General features: G+C 33.8%; 1 pseudogene; it reads left to right on the top strand.

The window, feature by feature from the left end:
* Positions 1 to 6658: 6658 nt before the first annotated feature.
* LOC143236394 (potassium voltage-gated channel protein Shab pseudogene) lies at positions 6659 to 13896 on the top strand (annotated as a pseudogene).
* Positions 13897 to 22130: the final 8234 nt, after the last annotated feature.

Below are 22130 nucleotides of genomic sequence, written 5' to 3'. Positions count from 1 at the left end.
CTCAAGCCTAAAATAAACCAATACAAAGGAACACCTTTATACCTATATTAAAAATAATGTAATAAATAATAATAATAAAATAAATAATATAAAATTATATAATCAAACATCTAAGCACGCCCTCTACATTCCTATACTCAATTACACAACATGTGGTCAGCTATTGGTCAGTTACCTCTTTCTTCCCTTGGAAACCTCCTCTACATAAAAATTTTCTCAATCCATACCAGCCATTTTTACATATATAAATTTAACATCTCAGACTCAGGGCAGATGGTCTCAACTCTTTTTACTCTTACTTTAGCTCTTCCAAATGTATTGTTCTTGCTTTTAAAACGTTAATAGTGGCTTCTTCCCATACATTTTCAGTTTCAACTCTTCAAATTCAAGAATGTACCAATTTATACTAAGAAAATTGGGTTTTATGAGACATTTATTATCTATGTCTGTAAAATATATACTTTTTGCATACCAACACAATCTTAAATGTGGCAATGTCCGATTGTATTCATTAATCTGACACTTGATTCATCAACCTCTTCTTCTACCTCTATACCATACACAGAAAATCTTTCTCTCCACTATTCATGGATGAGGCTTGGCTAACGCTTACGGATCTTGATCCTGCTAGATCAATCCTCAATTTGTTGTTTTGACTGTTGCATTTGATAATTTACTTACTGACACAACTCCTGAAGTTGTTGATTTGTCATTACAATTTGTTGATTAAACTTTCACTGGCCTGCTGCCTTTGTCAATCCGGTCTGTTGGTTTATTTTCAGCACTAATTGATCCAGTTACACTGGTGAATATTTTTTACCAACTTCTGCAACTTTTATGGCGTAGCCATATTGAATTATTTTAAAGTCTTTCTTTTCTTAAATTTAGGAAAGACAAACTTGAAATATCCCACTTCCACTTTTTTATGGTTATGTTGTGCTTATTTGACTTGCAGTGTTCGAAAATGTGTGAAGGTGACTTTTTTGTGTTCTTTGAATCTGGTTTCCATTTTTCTACTTGTTTCTCCAACATGGAAGTCGTGGCAGTTATCATATTGTATTTTATAAATAATGTTGGTGTGGTGTTTGTCAGTGTAGTTTTTACATAGTATAAACCTCAGTTTTGTGCCTGGTTTTTGAATAAATTTGGTATTAACTGGAATGTCATATTTTGTTACCAGCTGTTGCCAAATGTTAGTTATTTTTCTGCTGATGCCGGAAATATATGGTATGCAGCAGTATATGGTTTCGTGATTTTTTATTTCGTGAGATATATTTGCTTTTGTTAGTTGATTTTGCTTTCTGTCTAGGTGTGTGCGTATAATGTTTTATGCGGTTTGTGGAGGAAACTTATTGATGTTGATAAAGTATTGTTCTATTTTGTCTAATGCATCCTTCATTTTATCTGGTGAGCATAGTTTTATGGCTGTGTTTATTTGGTTTCTTAGTATGTCGAGTTTTTGTTTTGTTTCATTTGCTGAGTCCCAAGGAATGTATAGTTCAGTATGAGTGATTTTTCGGTGGATTTCTGTTTTAAATTGTGTATCGGTTCTTGTAATTTTGAGGTTAAGAAATGATATTTGATTGCTTTCTTCCTGTTCACACGTGAAGTTGATGTTGGGATGTATAGCGTTAATGTGATTGAAAAAGTAAGTGTGTGTTCTGTAGATGTGAATTACAGTACGTAACACTATGTTGTGGATTACTGGCTAAATACTAATAAGTGTATTCTAGACTATGTTTCGGCGAAGTTTTTCATCTAGTTGAAATAGGTAACAGAACTATTTAACTTTATGATAATTTTACGAGTAACGTTTATTTTTTAGGCTTAAAAGGCTATAAGCTGCTGAGTTTTTGTTATTGTTATTTTTTACGATCCAATTAATTGGTCAGTTTCGTATTTAAAATTAAAAGCACATAAATCCGAAATGGACAGTTTAAGAAGAATATGGAAAAAAAAAAAAGGTACTGTAGTTTGTGTAATTTTTGTTAAAATTCAGAATTTTAATGTTTCGAAGACTAGGAATTAAATTAATCCTTGTTGTATTCTCTTTTACTTTGTATACCTAACCTCGTCAAAGCATTTTTGTAACTATTTAAACAACAAGTTTAACATTAGTATCAGAAAATTAAATACTAGATTTGAATAATATCCAAGTGATTTATATTTTTTTATTAAAAGAAAGAAAGCGTTTGGAGCTATCGACATTCGTCGGATAGTACAGTTTACAATATCAGTATTAGGCCTATTATATTTTAACACTACATTCGCTATTCGGTCCCTTAGTTGTTTTTTTCAAGAAGAAATGTTGAGAAACTGAATAAATAACATAATATTAAAAACGCAATACGCCTAATAACTATAATTATGGTTGGACAGCTAAGAAAATGTATTTATACCAATACATGTATAGCATTTTAGTTATTAAATGTAACTTTGTATCAAACCCGTAAACCTTTGTTTGTTTGTTTTTCGCATCAACATTGTTGTGAGCGAGAGTACAATTTGTCTTTTACGTAGAAAGCTTCGAAATTCAAATGCACGCGAGAATATTCGAGAAACTTAATGTTCAACTTGCTCTGAAACTTGTTCTCTAATAGTGGTTCAACTAGTGTCTACAAAATATCGTGAATACTTGTTTATGCTAAGCATGTAATAATGTTTCAAATAAGGAATAACGTAAGATGTAGTTCCACATCAATGATTTAATGAATGTTCCGTTGATAATTTTAATATCGAAATAACTTGCATTTATAAATATTCATTAAACAAAACGTTCATTTCCAATCGTATAATAATAACCTAAAATATAGAAGAGAATAGACTAATGAGTAATATTAGGCTAACATTTGGTTCAGATCTAGGTGTGTATTAAAGTAACTTGGCGATGATATTCAAAGATGGAAATTATCTTTATACGCATTTTATAAATTCCTTACATCAAGGAAAGTAACGTATCTCTAGGATGTTATAACCGGCATTGGCATTAAAATAAAGTCACCATTAAATTTGATATATATCAAAATCTTGGCAATGGATTTCTTCCATTTTTGAAAACATAGAATTGCAAGTAGGTGGCCTCGAGAGTTGTAAAAAAACATAAATGTTATATGTGCCAAAACGTACGTTATACTTATTTTCTTTAAATAGTGGTTTTCAGAACAGCTTCACGAAACAAACCAAGAACATTCGTGTATGTAATATTTTTTAAATCAGAATTTTGCTCAAGAACTGTATTACTGTACATGATAATAAATAATAGTTAACATTATGTTTAATAATATTTCGTAAAGTTAATTCTTGGCTTAACAGGTATTGATATGGCAAATGAAAAATAAAGAAAGGTCATCTTTAGGCTTGTCGTCTTTAAATGTCGTTCCTGATAGACATAGGTTACATTATCTGTTATAAATAGGCAAACAGTTGAATAAAGTTCTATAATATCTTCATATTTTTAACCTGTAGTACTGTTTAATTATGAATTTAAGAAATATTTTTATTCTAAATTATGACTTTCCTGAATATAAAGTTAAATAAACTAAATTACTTTTTTTTTTTTTTTCGTGTAACAACAAAATTTATATGTTCTTCAAGTTTCAAATTCCTTATAATTGGGAGGTTTTTGTTTTCGAAATATTTTCATGGTGAGCGAAATCGAGAGTTTTAAAACTGCCTCATGTAACTTATGTATTTATTTGTTTTAAGACTTTTATGTCCCATGAAAAAATGCATAATTAAATTACCTATGTTATATTAAAACGTTTGGCCGAGTCTGCATTTTTATAATTTTTTTTCATTGTAAATAACTGGCTATTCTATAGTCTTTTAACATTTTGTGTGAAAGCTTTTAAATTATGTTATTACAACTTGATTTTCTGTCATATTACGGTGAATGCTGATTAATTTTCTATTATTTTAAAAATAAAACATTTTTTGGGGTATAGGTGGTTCTTGATTAGAAGTTTTGCTTATATATGATATTTTTATGGTATGTTCAAATCTTCTTGGCAAAGGCTTATAAAAAAAAACAAAAAGAAAACTCAAAGAAATATTCCTGAATTGTCAAATGTCTAATCCAGCAAATTATTAATTGTGATGGTAAAAGCTGTGAGTTTTATGGTAAAGGACGAATGTACAAATTCCTAGTAATATTTACAAAAAATAAAAAATATGTTCTATTCTAACCTACCTATAAATAGCGTAACAAATGAATAAATCAAATTTTTATTAAAAACTCTTTTTTACACTAACGTTTCATAAAAAATTCTTATACATTTTTTGACAAAATGTTTAAAAATCTATTACCTAAGGCGAAAAATATTTTTATTAATATAATATAGCGTCATCTGTTGGGGTAAAATATATTTAATTCTTTCTTACTCCTGGTCACTGGTGTTAATAATGTAACTAGTCTCGCCCGTTAAGAAATGAGGAATTTGGGTTTGTTACCACCCCTCCAACGTCCTTCGTTCAGTGAGTTTGTTTATTAAATTTCCCCCATCATCATAAAAGAAAAACAATCATACATTGTACTACCATAAAGTTTAGAAAAAAATCCTAAATTACAATTAATTTTTCTTTTCATACATTAAATTTTGGTTCTCAAAAAATCGTCTTCATTACTTTCTATAGATATGAGGTTAATGGCTTATTACTTTCTTAGCACACCATATAGTTTAATGGCATCATACTGTATAACATGATGTTTTAAATTTTTAACAAAGTTTTAATATGTTACCAAAAGATAGACAGTGGCTTTTATATATATATTAAATTACCTCTTTATTTTAAGGCTAGTAATAAACAATTTCTGATGGTAAGAAACCATAGTTTCAGTAACATACTCTTGTTGCCCAAATCTTTACCCATAACGTTCCAGCAGAAATTGTTGAACTAGACCCAAATTATCTATTTCGTGAAGTTGTCTTTCTCAAGTGGCTCTGTGATAAGTGGAAGGTTACATAAATTCATCGGTATTTCACGTGTACCAAGACGTATTTTTCTAATTGCATAATATAACCTAGAAATTACGGTTTAAAGGTCGAAAGAAGATTATTTAAATATAATAATTAATTTGAAATGTCATCATTAGTGAAGACTAATGACAATACGGTTGGGAGAAATAAAGAAAAACATGTTTTACCTTTTAAAAAGTAATAATATAACTGACAAACTTCACGAAAACCTAATAAAAACATTGGATGGTTTAGAAACTCGACAAGAACTTCTAAACGTTTTCATCAAGATAAACGTGTGTATGAAGCAAAAGGTAAAGCGATGAAAAAAGTAGAATTCAAGCCAATTTCGTAAACTTCGAAGTTTTATGTACGTATTTAATACAACAATATCAGGTCATAATTTTTTTATCGCTAAGACACAGACAAACCACAGCATTACCAAAATACAACTGGGTTTTATATACATTATTCCAACTATTATTCCAGAATGAATCCATAACTGTACTCCTGTTTTTCCAAATATGCAAAGAATTTGTTATAAATATAGTAATAAGTACATTTGAAAAATAATAATGAATATTACGGTAGTGATTTGAACGAGTGACTTCTAAATGAAAGTCAAGTGCCTTTTTGATTAATTTATTTAATCCGTCACATGTTGACGGATTTTTTGCATAAAAACGGTACAAATAAAACAAATGAATATATTACAGTGATATAGATATTTACATCAAAACACTTTAGAAGCAAGAACAAAAACATAAAAATAATCTAAATACACACACTGAAGACTCTTAAGTGGTTAAGGTACACCACCGAATTTCCTGCACTCTTGGTTCCAAAGTCTTGCTGGATTATCCGTTTTGTCGGACCAACAGGGGTCACATAACAATAATTCAGCAATACACCTCTTACTCATTAATTTATCCCTCCCCGTGTCCCTAAAGTACCATGAACTACTAAAAACTTAAATAAAACAAATATTGCATTTAAATGACTAATGAAATACATTAGTACAGGTATAAATGGTACAAGTTTATTAGTAGAGGCATAAACAGTTTGGTTTGTTTTGAATTTCGCGCATAAGGGCTATCTGCGCTAGTCGTCCCTTATTTAGCAGTGTAAGATTAGAGGGAAAGCAGCTAGTTATCCCCCCCCCTCCAACTCTTGGGCTACTCTTTTACTAAAGACAAGTTGATTGGCCGTCACATTATAATGCTCCCACCTGCTGAAACAGACGAGCATGCTTTGGTGTGACAGGGTTTGGAATCTTCATATTACGAGTTGAGCGCCCTAACCACTTGGCCATGTCTATGAAATTCTATCCAAGATATATATATATATACATTGAAATGAAGTAGGCTTGTGTGACGGATGTATATTTAAATGAACCCTTAAAAAAATAGATTCTGAAAATATTTTGCTGGTAGAGTTTTCAGAAGTTGATTGGCTGGTGGGGGTATTAGATCTAGATTTATTGCATGGTAGAATAAACATTTTGTATTTCTTTGTAAAAATAATAATAACTGTTTCGTATTCTTCCAGATTTTCATCTTTTTTTCGTTCTTTAGTTGAAAACTTTTGCAAAAAACCTATCACCTTCACATTTTAAGATAAAAGATGTTACATATCCTATCATAAATATTCTTATTTCAGTTGCTTCTGAAGCCACGCTGGGGTCATCAGTATCACTTGAAGAAATGGACTTGGTAGAGAAACTTCATACGAATAACTCACCTCATCGAGATGTCTCTGGTTGGCATCAAATAGAAAGTAACCATCCAGTCCTATCTGTGGAAGAGTCACAATATTCTTGTAGTTTACCAATTTCCTTAATAGATATAAATGACGCGCAAACACAAGATGTTCTTGATTTGTCTCCAAATGACTGTGTGGCTGATCTTACTGAAACCAAAAACCACAGGGTGACTCTAAATGTTGGTGGCGTCAAACATCAAGTGATGTGGAATACTTTGAAGCGCTTCCCTCAAACCCGCTTAGGTCGTCTACGGCTATGCCGAAATCCTGAGGAATTTGAAAAATACTGTGACGAGTATAATCCTGACGAAAACGAGTTTTTCTTTGATCACAGTCCTGCATCATTCACTTCGATTATTAATTTTTACCGCACTGGAAAATTCCATTTGGTGGACGAACTTTGTGTGAGGGCGCTCACTGACGATTTTGATTACTGGATGTTAAAAGAAACTTGTATGGAGCCTTGCTGTATGAGCAAATACTATGAAAAAAATGAATCAGTTTTTAGTGACTTAGACGTTCAACGGTTTACTTTTAGAACAGAAGTTGATAAGTTTGAAGAAGGAAAGTATGCGCAATGTAAGCAGTTTGTCTGGAACCTAATGGAAAGACCTGATACTTCAGTGGCTGCCAAAGTACGTTTCTTTTAATTTATTAATGTTGTCACTACCAGATGAATACTGCATTCATTTTATTATCCTTTTATCTTATATGAAGTCGTATAAATAAAGTACATTCGTTACTAATTTGTTTGTTTCACTAGTCCCCCAATTACTTTCCCCCTTCCACGTGGCACGTCCATAAGGTTGGGGACCTACAGCGCTAACTTTTAGGGTTTAATCCCTGTGAAGGAATTATCTAAGAATGCCCCTTGTGCAGTTTTGTACTTAGTTAAAAGTAAACTATTTTCATATGCGTATGCATATTAGTAACTTGAAAAAAAAATATTTAGATTATATGCTAAGCTTATGGCTTTATATATTGTAGAAAAGTACGTTCACCATTTTGAATATCTTATCTCATGATGTTAGGACTATTCTCATGAGATCTGTTACTTAAGTATAAGATGATTCACAGTGAAAAAAGACTTGGCATTAACTGAGCTCCTGTTACAATTAGTGGTTGAGAACTTTCCTAGACGCATTCGTTTGTTTTAGCGCGAGACTACACAATGGGCTTTCTGTATTTCGTACACTGATGAGAATCGAATCCCGGATTTTAGCATTCTAAGTCCAGAAGTATCGCTGACCTCTACTTTCCCAATGTTAAAAGATCGATAGAAGCACGCCTCAGGCCTTGATCGGACTTCTAGTACACTAAAATAACTTCGAAGCAGGTATAGTTGAATCTGGGAAAATAGATACATTCATAATAGCCCCATTGGGGTATCCATATCTTCAATTAATCAGGCCAAAGTCCAATAGTCTCCAAATCTCCGTTTTGTATTGGAAGTAAATGTTTAATTGGTAACAAGGAATGGTTTTACATTCATTCACTGTTCTCCTAACCCTTTTTAACCGAATTAATTTGCAAAGTAAAAATCTCACGAATTTTCATGTTTTGTACAAAGCAAAACTTGCACGTTCCCTTACTGTAAAATCTGTATTTCAAGAAGCAGAAGAGCGTTACTGTTTGTTTTGTTGGTTCTTCAAATTCAAACAAAATAACAATATGGGTTCTGATCATCAGTTTTAGAAAGCACAAAACTCAGAGGAATTGTTGTAGATGAACTATCGGGACATAGCACGAAACAGAAAGGACACCAAGTTGGTTACAAAATATATTATCATGCAACAATAACATGTGACATGGCAGAATTGTTACACGTCTTTAGCTTTCACCTAACAATTCAGTGGGTGGGAGCCATGAGGGAAAAACTGGTACTATATCTACAGCGAGCTCTTCAAAGGGCCACCAGCTTTGCAACATTATTTAATTTATCATACAATCATATACTATTCATTGGCAAATGAGTAGCGTGATTGACCGTCACATTATAACGTCCCCACTATTGAAAGGGCAAGCTTGTTTGGTGGGACGGGGATTCAAACCCACAACCCTCATGTCAAGTCCTTGAGGTTGTGTTTTGTCCATCTTGAGGTCTGTATTTTGTGTTTGGTTCATAAAATGAAAGGCATGCAAGGTACAGTTCAAATAGTTGAAACAGAGGATAGATGGAGCTCTCTAAATAAAATCATGAACCATCGTCCATCTATCATTTCTTCATCACTGCAAGGATGAACTAAGCTAAAGGCATTTCTTACAAAAGTTAGTAAAACTTAATATTTGTATTTCCATGATTGTTATTTTACTTTTTTAAAGGACATCCATACCTATCTACAACTTGCCAAGGACAGGGGATGAATGGATAAACTGAAAACATTATTGGATTTGACACTTGATGTTTACCCTTAAAATAGTTTTTTGATTGGTTGTCCATTGTTTTCATTCTATTCGGGTGCTACTGCTGTAATTATTCCTTATTTGTTATATTACAAAATGTACTTTTTATGATTTTTTATAACTGGTATTTTTATTAATTCTTACGTAACACAGGTTAGCGAATTAGAACTTTATAAAAGCTGTTTTCGTTTTAATAACGGATGTTTCGTAATTTAGCTACGCAGATTTCGAAAATAATATTCATTTTGTCTCTCATGTAAGGATTATTTACAAATCCTAAAAGGAAAAACTCTTACTTGAATCAACTTATTATTTCGTTTACTCAAAATGAACATTTTTTTATTATTATGTTTGGGTCACAGACCAATCGGCTACGCGAGCGTCTTATCGATTGCCAATATTTTAAGCGTTACAAAGTGTGACCCGATTTTAATGAAAGTAATTCACTTGTCTAAACATACATGTGGCGTATTATGAAAAATCTGTACGCGACGAAGAAAATTGGTATCATTGTTGGATTCAGCGTACAAGAATTACTGTAAAACGTGAATATTTCAAGACAATAAAATCATCACAGGGCTGCGTAATTCGTGAATGTTTTAAACACATATACTTACATAAAGTGACAATAAGTATCGATTAGTGATTAGAATTTAACTTTTTCTTTAGATCATTGCCAGCTTCTCTGTGTTCTTCATCCTGCTATCATCCACCACACAGATTTTAGGTACGATACCTTCCTTAAAGGAACAATATGATGTAGATGTCAATGAAGAAATTCAGCTACACAAAGAAAACAAAAAACTGGGTATGATTGAAATCACATGTGTGGTTTGGTTTAGTATAGAATATATCTTAAGATTATTTTCTGCACCAAACAAAGGGAAGTTTTTAAAAAGTATACTAAACACCGTTGACCTCCTAGTTATTACTCCTTTCATCGTGTCTTCAATTCTTGTAGCTACAAATATTGTCCCTAAAGATTTTGAAAGCATTCACGAAATTATCCTAATCTTCCGTGTGGCAAGGGTTATGAGAATTTTAAAACTGGCTCGACATTCGAGAGGCTTGCAAAGTTTGGGATATACAATGAAGAAAAGTATCCAAGAGTTCTGGTTGCTCATCTTATCCCTTGTAATTTCCATCTTGTTTTTTTCTAGTCTCGCTTATTTTGCAGAGAAAGACGAACCTGAAACACTTTACACCAGCATTCCCTCTGCCTTTTGGTGGGCTTGTGTTACTATGACGACTGTTGGTTTTGGAGACATGGTTCCCGTTACTTTACCTGGCAAAGTGATTGGGAGTGTCTGCTGCATTGCTGGTGTAGTGGTTGTTGGGATGCCTGTACCAATCATTGTCAACAACTTTGCAGAGTTTTACACAAAACAGAAGATAGTCCAAAGAGCCCTGGTGAGAAAAAAAATAATCGAAGATGCCGAAAGAGCAAACACGTTACCGGCACCGTCTTCATGTTCTTCGCTCTCGTTTTCGTCACCAGGAATTCTTTTCCGCAAGATAAAATCCAGATTCACCAGCAAGGTGTGCTATTTGTTTTGTTTTTCGTCATTTCACTCTTATCATGTAGTTGAGGTTTTGAAGGCGTAGACATTGCAGTAAATGTATATCAGCACATGCAGTGGAAAATTTTCTAGAAATAAATATAATAAGCCTAAGTTAAAATATGTATGGGAGGATTTTAACAAATAATATTACCAAAACACATAAAGCACTCAGTAACTGATCAATTCCAGATTAGAATGACATTTACGTTTTTAATAATGTTTTTTTCGTCCATGCATAAAATAACTTAGATTTTTTTTCAGTAGATTTGGCCATATAAGATTCAAACACATCTATAAAGGTATATAAAAACCTGATGTTTGATTCCAAACATTTCATGACTCTCAACAGAGAAATCAATAATTTTTGATATTACGGCCATGAAAGTTGAGGTAAACTTGAAACAGATTTATATCATTTTATATTTCCACAGAAATACTAGATATGCAGTTCAAACCATCAAATAAACATGAACCTCTTATATGTTATCTAAACTGTCGATCAAAACTAAAACATACACTAAAGGCCGTGATTGTTGTCAAGCGCAAAGTTACAAATTGGGCTATTTTAACCTTCAAATTTACCGCTCAATGACCGAAGAGCCAGTAATGGAACTGTATGAAATCGATATCTGGGGAAAGGGCTCGATTTTGAATAACGTCCACTAAAAGAAAACCGTCCATGTCCTTGATTAGGCCTCTTTTCCTTACAAATTCTATATTTATATGCAGTACAAAGTAAGAAGATTGATTTGATTGTAACGAGAGTACACTCTGACCTGTTCTGGTGGTTACAACGCTCGAACTTTCAGTCAAAGGAGGATATTATGATGCAATAGTCAATCCCAGTTTTCACTGGTAAGAATAGCCCAATAGTAAGCAGTGGGTGTTGTTGACTAGCTGGTTTTCCTCTAGTCTGACACTACTAAATAAAGGATGGCTCTCGAATAGCTTTGCACGAAGTTCCAAAACTAAAATACTTTGACCTTTGTACCTACCCTCTTGATTCATAACTTACCTCTGGTGCAATTCCACTAATAATCGTGAATCTTTTCGATAAAGTTTCGCGGTATGTCATGTACCTTTTGAAAATTTGTTTCACCAGTCTCCAAATACAAAATTACACCAAAGTTTCCATAGTTAACAGAGTGCACATACTCTTTGTAGGGTGTCGTGACGTACTGCATTTGCCTTGAATAGATATATTCATAGAGTCTTCAACAACTGGATCTCTAATCCTGGATATTTCGTTGAAGCAACTTGTATAGTTTATTTATAGAGAGAGATCCTTTTTTATTCTTTTTCCTGCTGTTGCCTGGGTCATGTGGACAGCTTTTGTCATTGTCCTTTGTATTTGTGAATATTTTGCCTGTTAAAAGGCGCTACAATTTTCTTCTCATGTCTGAGGTATGACTTTTATTACGAATCTCTTTCTCGTTAGTTCTAGACTGCCAAGTTGTTCCATATTATTTTGTTTCATAATACCATTAAATAGCGTGCATAGCCCCATTCTGTACTTTGTCCACCACAAGCTATCAAACCCCAAAATATGGCTTTATAAGTTCAGGAACTTTCTTCTGACTACACCATGGTTCCTTTCTTCGAAATTGTAAGTCCCCAGTCTATCATTTTAACGTATTAATAATTTACATTCGAAAGAACTATTACTTATTGTTCTCAAAAGAAATCAGATTTAGAACAGCATCACACTACTACGTATTACCAAACAATGACAAATTATAGTTTCATATATACCATTCTATCGCAATTTTGTATCGGCTGTTTGTCATATGACTTGCTGATTTTTGTATCCAGCATCAGCTACTTTATATATTATCGCTTAATTTTCAATCTTGAATATGCAGAGGTTGTAGAAGGCAAAGAGAAGAACAAAGAAGACAATATATGGAACAGGTACTCAACTGTGAGAATTTGCTACTTTAAAATTTGTTTCATAAATTGTTGCACCAACTCTCTAATTATTAATGGAGTGTGTTAGAGTATAGATTACCATACCATATGATTTGATCCTACTGTTTAACTCTCGAATTATTAATGTATGTAAGAGTATAGATTACCATACCATAAGATTTTATCTCTCTACCTATTAATGGAGTATGTTAAAGTATAGATTACCATGCCATATGATTTGATGCTGCTGTTTAACTCTCTAATTATCAATGGAGTATGTTAAAGTATAGATTACCATACCATAATATTTTATCTTAATGATTAAGATAAGATTGAGAGAAAAAAAGACATTTAAGTATTCCAAAAGAATGTTTTGCCACAATACCAGTGTTATCTTCCCAAAAGCTCACCATCACTAGAAAAAATAGTGTAATAGGAGAGAAAGGAAAATCTTTTTTTCTTTATAAGGAAGTCATGAAATAACTGCGTAAAAAGATGCTACACTTTTGATAAAGCGTTTTGATAAATTTCCATGTAGTGTACCATCTTCGTTACTATCTTTATTGACACAAGTTTTACTATCTGGTTAATCTTACGGCATTGAGATCTTTAACAGAATAACAACCATAAAGAGTTCAGGAATTTGACCATCCTACTAAAAGAGATCTTTAGTGAAGGGATTTTAACGTTTTGTCAACATGACGATGGGCGTGATTATCATTTTGATGTGAGACCTTCTCATCACATGAAACATTACACCGTATTCTCATGCTGCTCTACCGTTTGTCAATATGTAATTGTGGATTATCGTTACAAATGTCCCGTATTACTCTCCACAGTTCAGCTAAGCCTTTTAATTAACTTTCTCAGTTTTTATATAAGCCTATTCAGCGTAACACATGTTAATTGTGAAATCCAAACCATTGTTGTGAATACTCCATTGATCCATTTTTCTCTATCCCATCAAACAAAATGTCTTTCATCCTTACTAGATAATTCGATATAGAATGCACGTGCTAAAAGTACACGTTTCTAGCTTTGGTCATCTTGTTATGTGTGTTTCAATGTCCACTTAAAATATTTCATCCTGTCACCTGTTGTCAGTGGTAGTTTTGTGGTGGCTATACACCCATTTGGATTACTTCGTACCAAATGTGTATCTTACTGTTGTCAATATTACCTTCATCCTTGTATTTCAGAGTGGATTAAACTATCAACAGTTCCACGAAAAGCTTGCTATTTCTCTGTGCCAAGCACATTGTAATTATCTTGTTAAAGACCGCCCTTCAGTTTCTGTTAAAGTTTGATCTCTACTGTCTACTGGTTCGTTATCAAGTGAAACTATCTTTCCTTCTATTTTATAACACACTACAATTGTAATCTGCTTTTTTTGTGAGATTATACAGGGTGTTCGGAAAGTCACTGTGTAGTTCTGAAAGCAGCGATAACAGCATTCATTCAGTCTGTTTCAAGCCAGCAACTGATAGTGGTGTTTAGAAACAAAATAAGAAGGATCCAAGCCTGTATTGATGCCAACGGGGATCACTTTCAACATTTTTTGTAATTCTCATTCATATTTACCTCCTGTATTCTATATTGAAACATGTCTGTTAATAAATATATAAGTGCACAGTGACTTTCCGAACACCCTGTATTTCTAATAAATATTGTGCTGTGTGTTATCGTTGTTTCTGTTTTGTCTCAGATATTTCTATAAATCTCTAAATTTTATGTAAATTTGTAACTCCCGAGTGAGCCCAGCAAGGCCAGGTGGTTAAGGCACTCGATTCGTAATCTGAAGATCGTGGGTTCGAATCCCCATCACACCAAACATGCTCGCCCTTTCAGTCGTGGGACGTTATAATGTGACGGTCAATCCCACTATTCGTTGGTAAAAGAGTAGTCAAAGAGTTGGCGGTGGGTGGTGATGACTAGCTGCCTTTTCTCTAGTCTTACACTGCTAAATTAGGGATGGCTAGCGCAGATAACCCTCGTGTAGCTTTGCGCGAAATTCGAAACAAACCAAAGCTACCCCGTGACTTGACAACGAACACATTTTTGCTATTTCTGTTTTCATATTTCATCATTATTACGTATATTATATATAGATAATATATAAATATATTTAATATTTCCCATTTTTGTGACGTTTATGAATTATAATGAAGGTTCTGGTGAAACGAAACAACGGTGTTATCGTTTAGACGAAATCTGTGAAAAACAAAACAGTTTTGGTAGCGTCGTACAGTGTTTTATAATTACATATTTGTTCATCTTCTTAGTAACCAGAAACTTCCATCAAAGAAAGTCATCATCATGAAGGTGGATCCTACATTCTCGTCGACTTTCAAACTTCTTGTTTTTTTTTTTTTTACTTTAGATATGTGACAATTTGTCAAATGTATGTTGTAGCTATATTGAAACCAATGTTACAATTATGGACACGTCAAGTAACAAGGAAAGATTAAATTCTCTAAAGAAATCAGAGAAAAAGAATATTATTGTTTTAAAATTACTCTTATACTTTTATGTAATAATTTGAATATTTTAAAATGCAAAAAAAATATTTATTCTTAAAATTGTGTAATGTACGTACAACAAAGAAATCAAATTTTGATGTTTTTGTGAATATTTATCACTTTTTAACCACGTTAAATCCAAGTTAAACAGTGCTACAAGTTATATGTCTCGTCTTTCAAACATTGGAACGTATTATGTACACTTACAAACGTAATGACCGACAAGAGCCAGCTGAACTGTAGCGTGACCAAACGTTTTGTCTTTACTCCACTTACGAGTTAAAAGTTACCAAAAATGAATAACCCAACATCTTGTCCAGTAAAAACATTTTCAGGTTCAACTTGAACCCGAAATAAAAATAACTGTGTGAATAACGTATTAATTTATACACATTGACAAGTAGTTTCTAAGTAACAACAGGTCCATACAAATTGACAAGTAAAGTTGTAACTTCCAAGTAACAAAAAAAATTCATATTTCACAAAATGTATTACACGTAGCTATCCACGCAGTAATGAATGATGAGTCAACATAATATATTCATACACAAAATACAACACTCACTTAGACGTTCAGGTTTAATTCAGTTTTCAATTCACACAATAAAAATAAATGAATGTTATATTTCAAATTATTTTATTAAAGAGTTTATTTGTTTGAAGTGAAGATCAAAGGTTTGTGACGTTGTGAGTCCGCAGAGGTACCGCTGTGTCACCGAGTCATAAAAAAGTACAAAATGTAAATATCTATAATTTATTTTGACTTGCCAATGAGCGTATGTTACCGAGCGCAAGCTATAACATCATATAGTATCAGGATCTACATCCACTTACCACAAATAGTGCATTGGAATAATAGGATCTACATCCTTTTACCACAGATATTGCATTTGCGGCAACAGCATCTACATTCCACTTACCAGAAATATTTCATTTGGGGCAACAGCATCTACATTCCACTTACCAGAAATATTTCATTTGGGGCAACAGCATCTACATTCCACTTACCAGAAATATTTCATTTGGGGCAACAGCATCTACATTCCACTTACCAGAAATATTTCATTTGGGGCAACAGCATCTACATTCCACTTACCAGAAATATTTCATTTGGGGCAACAGCACCAACGTCCACTTAGCAGAAATATTCCATTAGAAACAACAGGCTATACAACCACTTACTTCAAATATTTCATATGGAACAACATAATCTACATCCACTTACTACTTGATGGATTTGGAATATGAACATAATATAATTCTTCCTAATAATTCAGACATGTTGTAAAGTTATAAATAAATATAGAAGTTGATGGTTATTCAGGTTTAAGATAAAACCATTATAATATGTTGTGTGTGTATTGATACTCTTGTTTTTAAAACAAGTCCAAATGGTTACCTCTCGATGTGGATTCCTTTACATGACGAGGGGACCTTGTAGGACCTTGAAGGGAAGAAGAGGATTCTATTGGTTGAGAGGCGTCGGAGGCACTGAAACACACCACTTTGGCCGTAAAGTCCTGTAGCTGGGTGAACTTGTGATGCTTTCCCCAAAAGTCAGTCATGTGATCCTGTTGGGCAGAGGTAAACTGAGTACTGGTGTTAAACGTTCTCAACGGGTATTATGGGCAGTATGTCTGATGCTAGTGTTTGGGTATAACACTTACAAAACTATGGCATAGCGACACTGTCCTAGTCGGGTAGTGTAGCGCGTCCTCTTGTTGGACTCCATGGAGGGTGGGGTCAATGGGTAATGAATCATTCTGTATTACTTATGGATAATAAAAATAATGATCATCAAAATAAAATTAAATTTATTAGTAAACGATCAATCATAAGGACAAATGGCTCCCTTTTTCATTCAGGAGTAACCAAAGGGGCTGATTAGCTCTTCTGAGTTTGTCAAAAAGCTACAATATGAGGAGATCTCAGTTGAAATATCTTAAACACAAGATAGCACACTCCTCATGAAATCGAAGTCCATTGGGAATATGCCTTTCAAGGTTACTCCCATGCTAATCTGAATTCCTCAAAAGGAGTGATCATGAAGAAAGATTTACTTAACATCCCTGAATCGGAGATCCTCGCTCGTTTCTCCAGCCAAGGTGTTTCGGCTGTTCGGCCTGTCTCCATTTGTAAAAATGGAACAATTTGGATTACAAACGTTCTGATGTTGCCGTTTAAATTGCTGTGTCTGCCTGCCACTATCAAAGCAAATTATCTGTCACATGTTTCCAATGCTAAAGGTTCAGAGTTTCTAAGAAATCTTGTTGTAATTATTTGACACGTGCTCGTTCTGGAGGCTAAGGCCACAACAGCTATGAGTGTCAATCGGACCCACATTGCTCTAACTGTAATGGTTCCCACCCTCCATGTTTTCGTCCTTACCCTGAATTAGCAAAGGAAAAAGAAGTGTATTTTTGAAGACCATAAACAACATTCTTATCCAGAAACACATAAACTGTTGTTTCCTCTTCCACCTCTGATGTATGCTGCTGCACTCCACTCTACTGGTACAGCGGAGGTACAGACAAATATGTCTGATTCTCTTATAAAGACTTTCTCTCATCATGTGAAGAGTCTTCTGCCCTCCAAGAATACACGTATTAATAAATTTACGTCTTCTCCTTCTCTTTTGCAGCTTGGACCTCTCTCCATTGGTCCCTCCAAAGTGCAGGCCAGTTATTTGATGACGCACTCACTCATTGAATTCTAATTTCTCCAACATGGACCTGCCTCACTGTCCCGTAGCAGGGTCTTTGTGGGTTAATAGACCTCTTTCTACTAAACAAAAACTAAAAGACACTGCATACAGTTCTTCTACATAATAAAAATGGCTACCTTCGTACAGTGGAACAGTCGAGGTTTCCATTTCAGTTTATATGACACTAAAGCCTCGATTGATTTCAATCATCCTGTGTGTCTCTCCTCACAGAAACATTCCTTAGGCCTGTTGCATCTGTAACCTTTCAGCGATTTTCCTTATAAAGGAACGACAAATTGTGTGATGGATGAGTCCTGCTGGTTAACTAACTGAAACACAGCTGTTAAAGTTCTGGGAGTACCAACTGAAACATAGTTTTGTTTAAGTCCTAGAAGTACCAACTGAAACATAATTGTTAATGCCCTAGGTACATTATGGAAAAGAATATAAATATGGCAGATTATTCAAATAGGCTGCACTAAAATAATAGGAAAAAACACTGGTAAGTCAGCTTATTGGTGATTTTTGTTTGGGACGTGGGAAACACATAAAACGTAATTTCCAATGAGAATAACGTAACTTTAGAAAAATGTTTACATATGTTACATTCTAGTAATAAATAATTTCACAAGAGCAGACGTTTTTGAAACTCCTATAGCTTTGTTGTGACGAATGTGGACTTTTAATTAAAACTACAAAATACACTTTTGATTTGAGGGATGTCACTGACTCTCCATCCGTTTTGTCAAGAGAAAGTACCAATCTTTAATAAAAAGATAAAGAAATGTTGTATTGTAAAACTGTACAAGTTTGGAATCAGGACAATAGAATATCGCTTCAGGAACCACAAAGAAATACAAATATAGGGAAGATTTGTATTCAATGCAAATGATAATCAGCAATGTTTGGCTTTATAAAAATATCGTTGATATACAATAAATCTTGAAATGAGGTATAGTTTTCTTCTAATAACGAATAACGTGTAGAAATTCAACTGAAGAGAATACTTGAGCAGAGGTTAGGACTATGAAGATGAGTTGTCTGGAAATGATAGTCTATAGATGGCAGTACTCCTCCACAGTGGACTGTTCCTGTTATTAACAATGTAAAAACAAACCATTCTTAACAGGCCTGCTTTACTCCCAAATAAAAAAAAAAAAAAAATATTGTCACATCAAATCTCTGAAACCTGTTACAAGAACTTTAACAGTTTTTGCAAGGTGCAGAATCAGACGTACTTTTCAAAGAACCTCCTTCTTCGATGATCACAGCAGTGAATCTGCAAATCTACTGGCTAAAAGCCGGATTTCGATATCCGTGATGGGCATTGTATAGAAAGCCCTTTGAATATCTTTATGCTTAAGAACAATCAAAATAATTTGAAATCGTATGCAAAAATTAAAATTGCAGTGTAATATCATTGTGCTATTAGAAGTACGAATGGTAAGAACGCAATGTCAGATCTCTTGAAATATCCAAATGAGGAAAATTTAAGAAGATTGTATAGTTATATATAAAAATATGAGTTATTGAATAATTTTCTCAAGCCTGAATAAACTTTAGGTAATCTGTAAAAATAAAGCACAACTAATAAAGTCCCTGTGACTTATTTGGCACTATATAATTTTAATTAAACTGACTAAATGTAGAAATAGGAGGATGGTTACAGTTCGCAGGTGTTATGACTGAAATATTAATAAATTGCATCCTACCATATATAATATATCTTTAAATATTATGACAAGGAACAAACATTTTTCGACCCGGTATGGCCAAGTGGTTAAGGCACTCGATTCGTAATCCGAGGGTCGCGGTTTCGAATCCCCGTTACGCCAAACATGCTCGCCCTTTCAGCCGTGAAGACATTATATATTGCGGTCAATCCCACTATTCGTTGGTAGCCCAAGAGTTGGCGGTGGGTGGTGATGACTAGCTGCCTTCCCTCTATTTTTGCACTGCTAAATTAGGGATGGCTAGCGCAGATAGCCCTAGAGTAGCTTTGGGCGAAATTTAAAACAAAACAAACCAAAATCATATCTAACAAGTATTCAATTATAGTACTGAACAAAAGTGTCGTCTCCCGCTGTTACAGTGGTAAGTCTACGGATTTACAATGCTAAAATCAGGGGTTCGATTCCCCTCGATGGACTCAACAGATAGTCCGATGTGACTTTGCTATAACAAAACACAAACACAAAAGTGTTAGGATATGAAAATGTTTTGTCATTCTTTCCATTTTGTGGGGCTAATTTTTCCATGTCACCACGTAAGAAAACTCAAATATTTTATACCTAAAACAACATGGTAATACTTTACTGTTGACAACCGATGAACCAGTATGAGAATACTTGTTTTTCTTTAGAATTTCCGTAAACTTTTACCAAGGACATATCATAAGGGTTTTGCTTGAATGAACATACTGATTAAATTTAAGGTCTGAAATAACTGTCATGGTGCCCAATGCAGTGTGTTAACTATATAGAAAGATGCTAGTGAGGAACTAACATATGGTACCGGTGTATGTTAGAAATCAATTTAATAACACCCCACAAATAAACCTTCATACAGAGAGTGTTTAACACATTATATTAAGTTTTATTTTTATGGCCCAAAAAGCGTAGAGAATTGTCAGTAGTGCAGAGAGTTCGTACAAAAACTTTACGTGGTGCTGATTGGACTATCCAACAAATTGCTTCAGAATTGAAATGTTCTCCTAGAACTGTTAAGTACACCCTAGATAATGAGACTGAAACAGGTAAATTAGAAAATAGGAAAGGAAGAGGAACACCTAAACTCAGTTATACTGATGTTAAGTATCTTTGTTTATGCAGCTTTTAGGACAGAATGAAGACTACACGAGATAAACAGCCACGAACCAAATGACAGAAAAGTGTCCTGATATACAGCGTCAAGAAGACTCAATGAGAATGAAATATTTGGTTGTGAAGCAGTTATAAAACCTTTACTTATATCTACAATCATCATGAAGAGACTGAAATCTGCTAAAAAATACAAAAGCTGGACTGCTAATGATTGGTAACTATCTTTATGAGTGTATAAGTCCAATTTTGAAATATTTGGTTCAAAATGTAGGTCGTACGTCCGACAGTGGAAAGGTGAAAGATGCTTACCTCAGTACATAGCACCAACCATGAAATATAGGTGGAGTCAGTGTAATGGTATGGAGGTGTTTTTCTGTTAATGCAACAGGAGATATTTGCAAAATAAATGGAATAATGAACCAGTACAGATACCATCAGATACTGATCTGTCGTGGTATGTCCAGTGGTTTGTGTATTATTGGTTAAGGATTCTACTACCTAGAAAATAACTACCCTCTTTCAAACAGTAAGAAAGAAACTGCTGGAGTCATTTTAATGATACAATGGCCCCCATAGAGCCCCGATCTCAACCAGCTTGAGTATATCTGGGACAAGAAGCTGCTGGAGTCATTTAAATGATACAATGACCCCATAGAGTCCCGATCTCAACAAGCTCAAGTAGATCTGGAACATGATGGATCAAAAACATGTCAAAAATTACTTCTAAAGAAACTTTATGGAAGTGTATTACAGACATTTAAAGTAAATTCCCAAAAAACACTTTTATTAGATGTGTTGAAACAATGGTTGAAAGACTGTCTGCAGTTATTAAACCAAAAGGGGGACACAAAATATTAGCTGTTTACTGAACTTAACACTTCCACTGACTTTCTGTTGTACTATGTTTACTGAACTCAACACTTCCACTGAGTTTCTGTTAAACAATGTTTACTGAACTCAACACTCCCACTGAGTTTCTGTTAAACTATGTTTACTGAACACAACACTCCCACTGAGTTTCTGTTAAACTATGTTTACTGAACTCAACACTTCCACTGACTTTCTGTTGTACTATGATAACTGAACTCAACACTTCTACTGACTTTCTGTTGTACTATGTTAACTGAACTCAACACTTCCATTGAGATTCTGTTGTACTATGTTTACTGAACTCAACACTTCCACTGAGTTTCTGTTGTACTATGTTTACTGTACTCAACACTTCCACTGAGTTTCCGTTATACTAAATACGAAGATTAATAACATTTTGATGTTTAATCAGTGATGACGAGAAACCCACTTGTTGAGAAATTTATATGCAAAAACGGCTCGTTTGGGCTGAGAAAACACTTGTGAACCTGTGATGACGATGACCGAAGAAGGTCGAAACGTTGTTCGCTCTTCTATGTAAAAGTGTTTTCTCAGCCCAAACGAGCCGTTTTTGCATATAAATTTTGATGTTTAACCTGTGATTTACCTTTCAATGTTCTTTGACA

Source organism: Tachypleus tridentatus, chromosome 13, assembly GCF_004210375.1.
Source record: "Tachypleus tridentatus isolate NWPU-2018 chromosome 13, ASM421037v1, whole genome shotgun sequence".
Classification (NCBI taxonomy): Eukaryota; Metazoa; Arthropoda; class Merostomata; order Xiphosura; family Limulidae; genus Tachypleus; species Tachypleus tridentatus.
The sequence above is the reverse complement of the archived record's forward strand: the minus strand, read 5'-3'. Positions and strand labels throughout refer to the sequence as shown.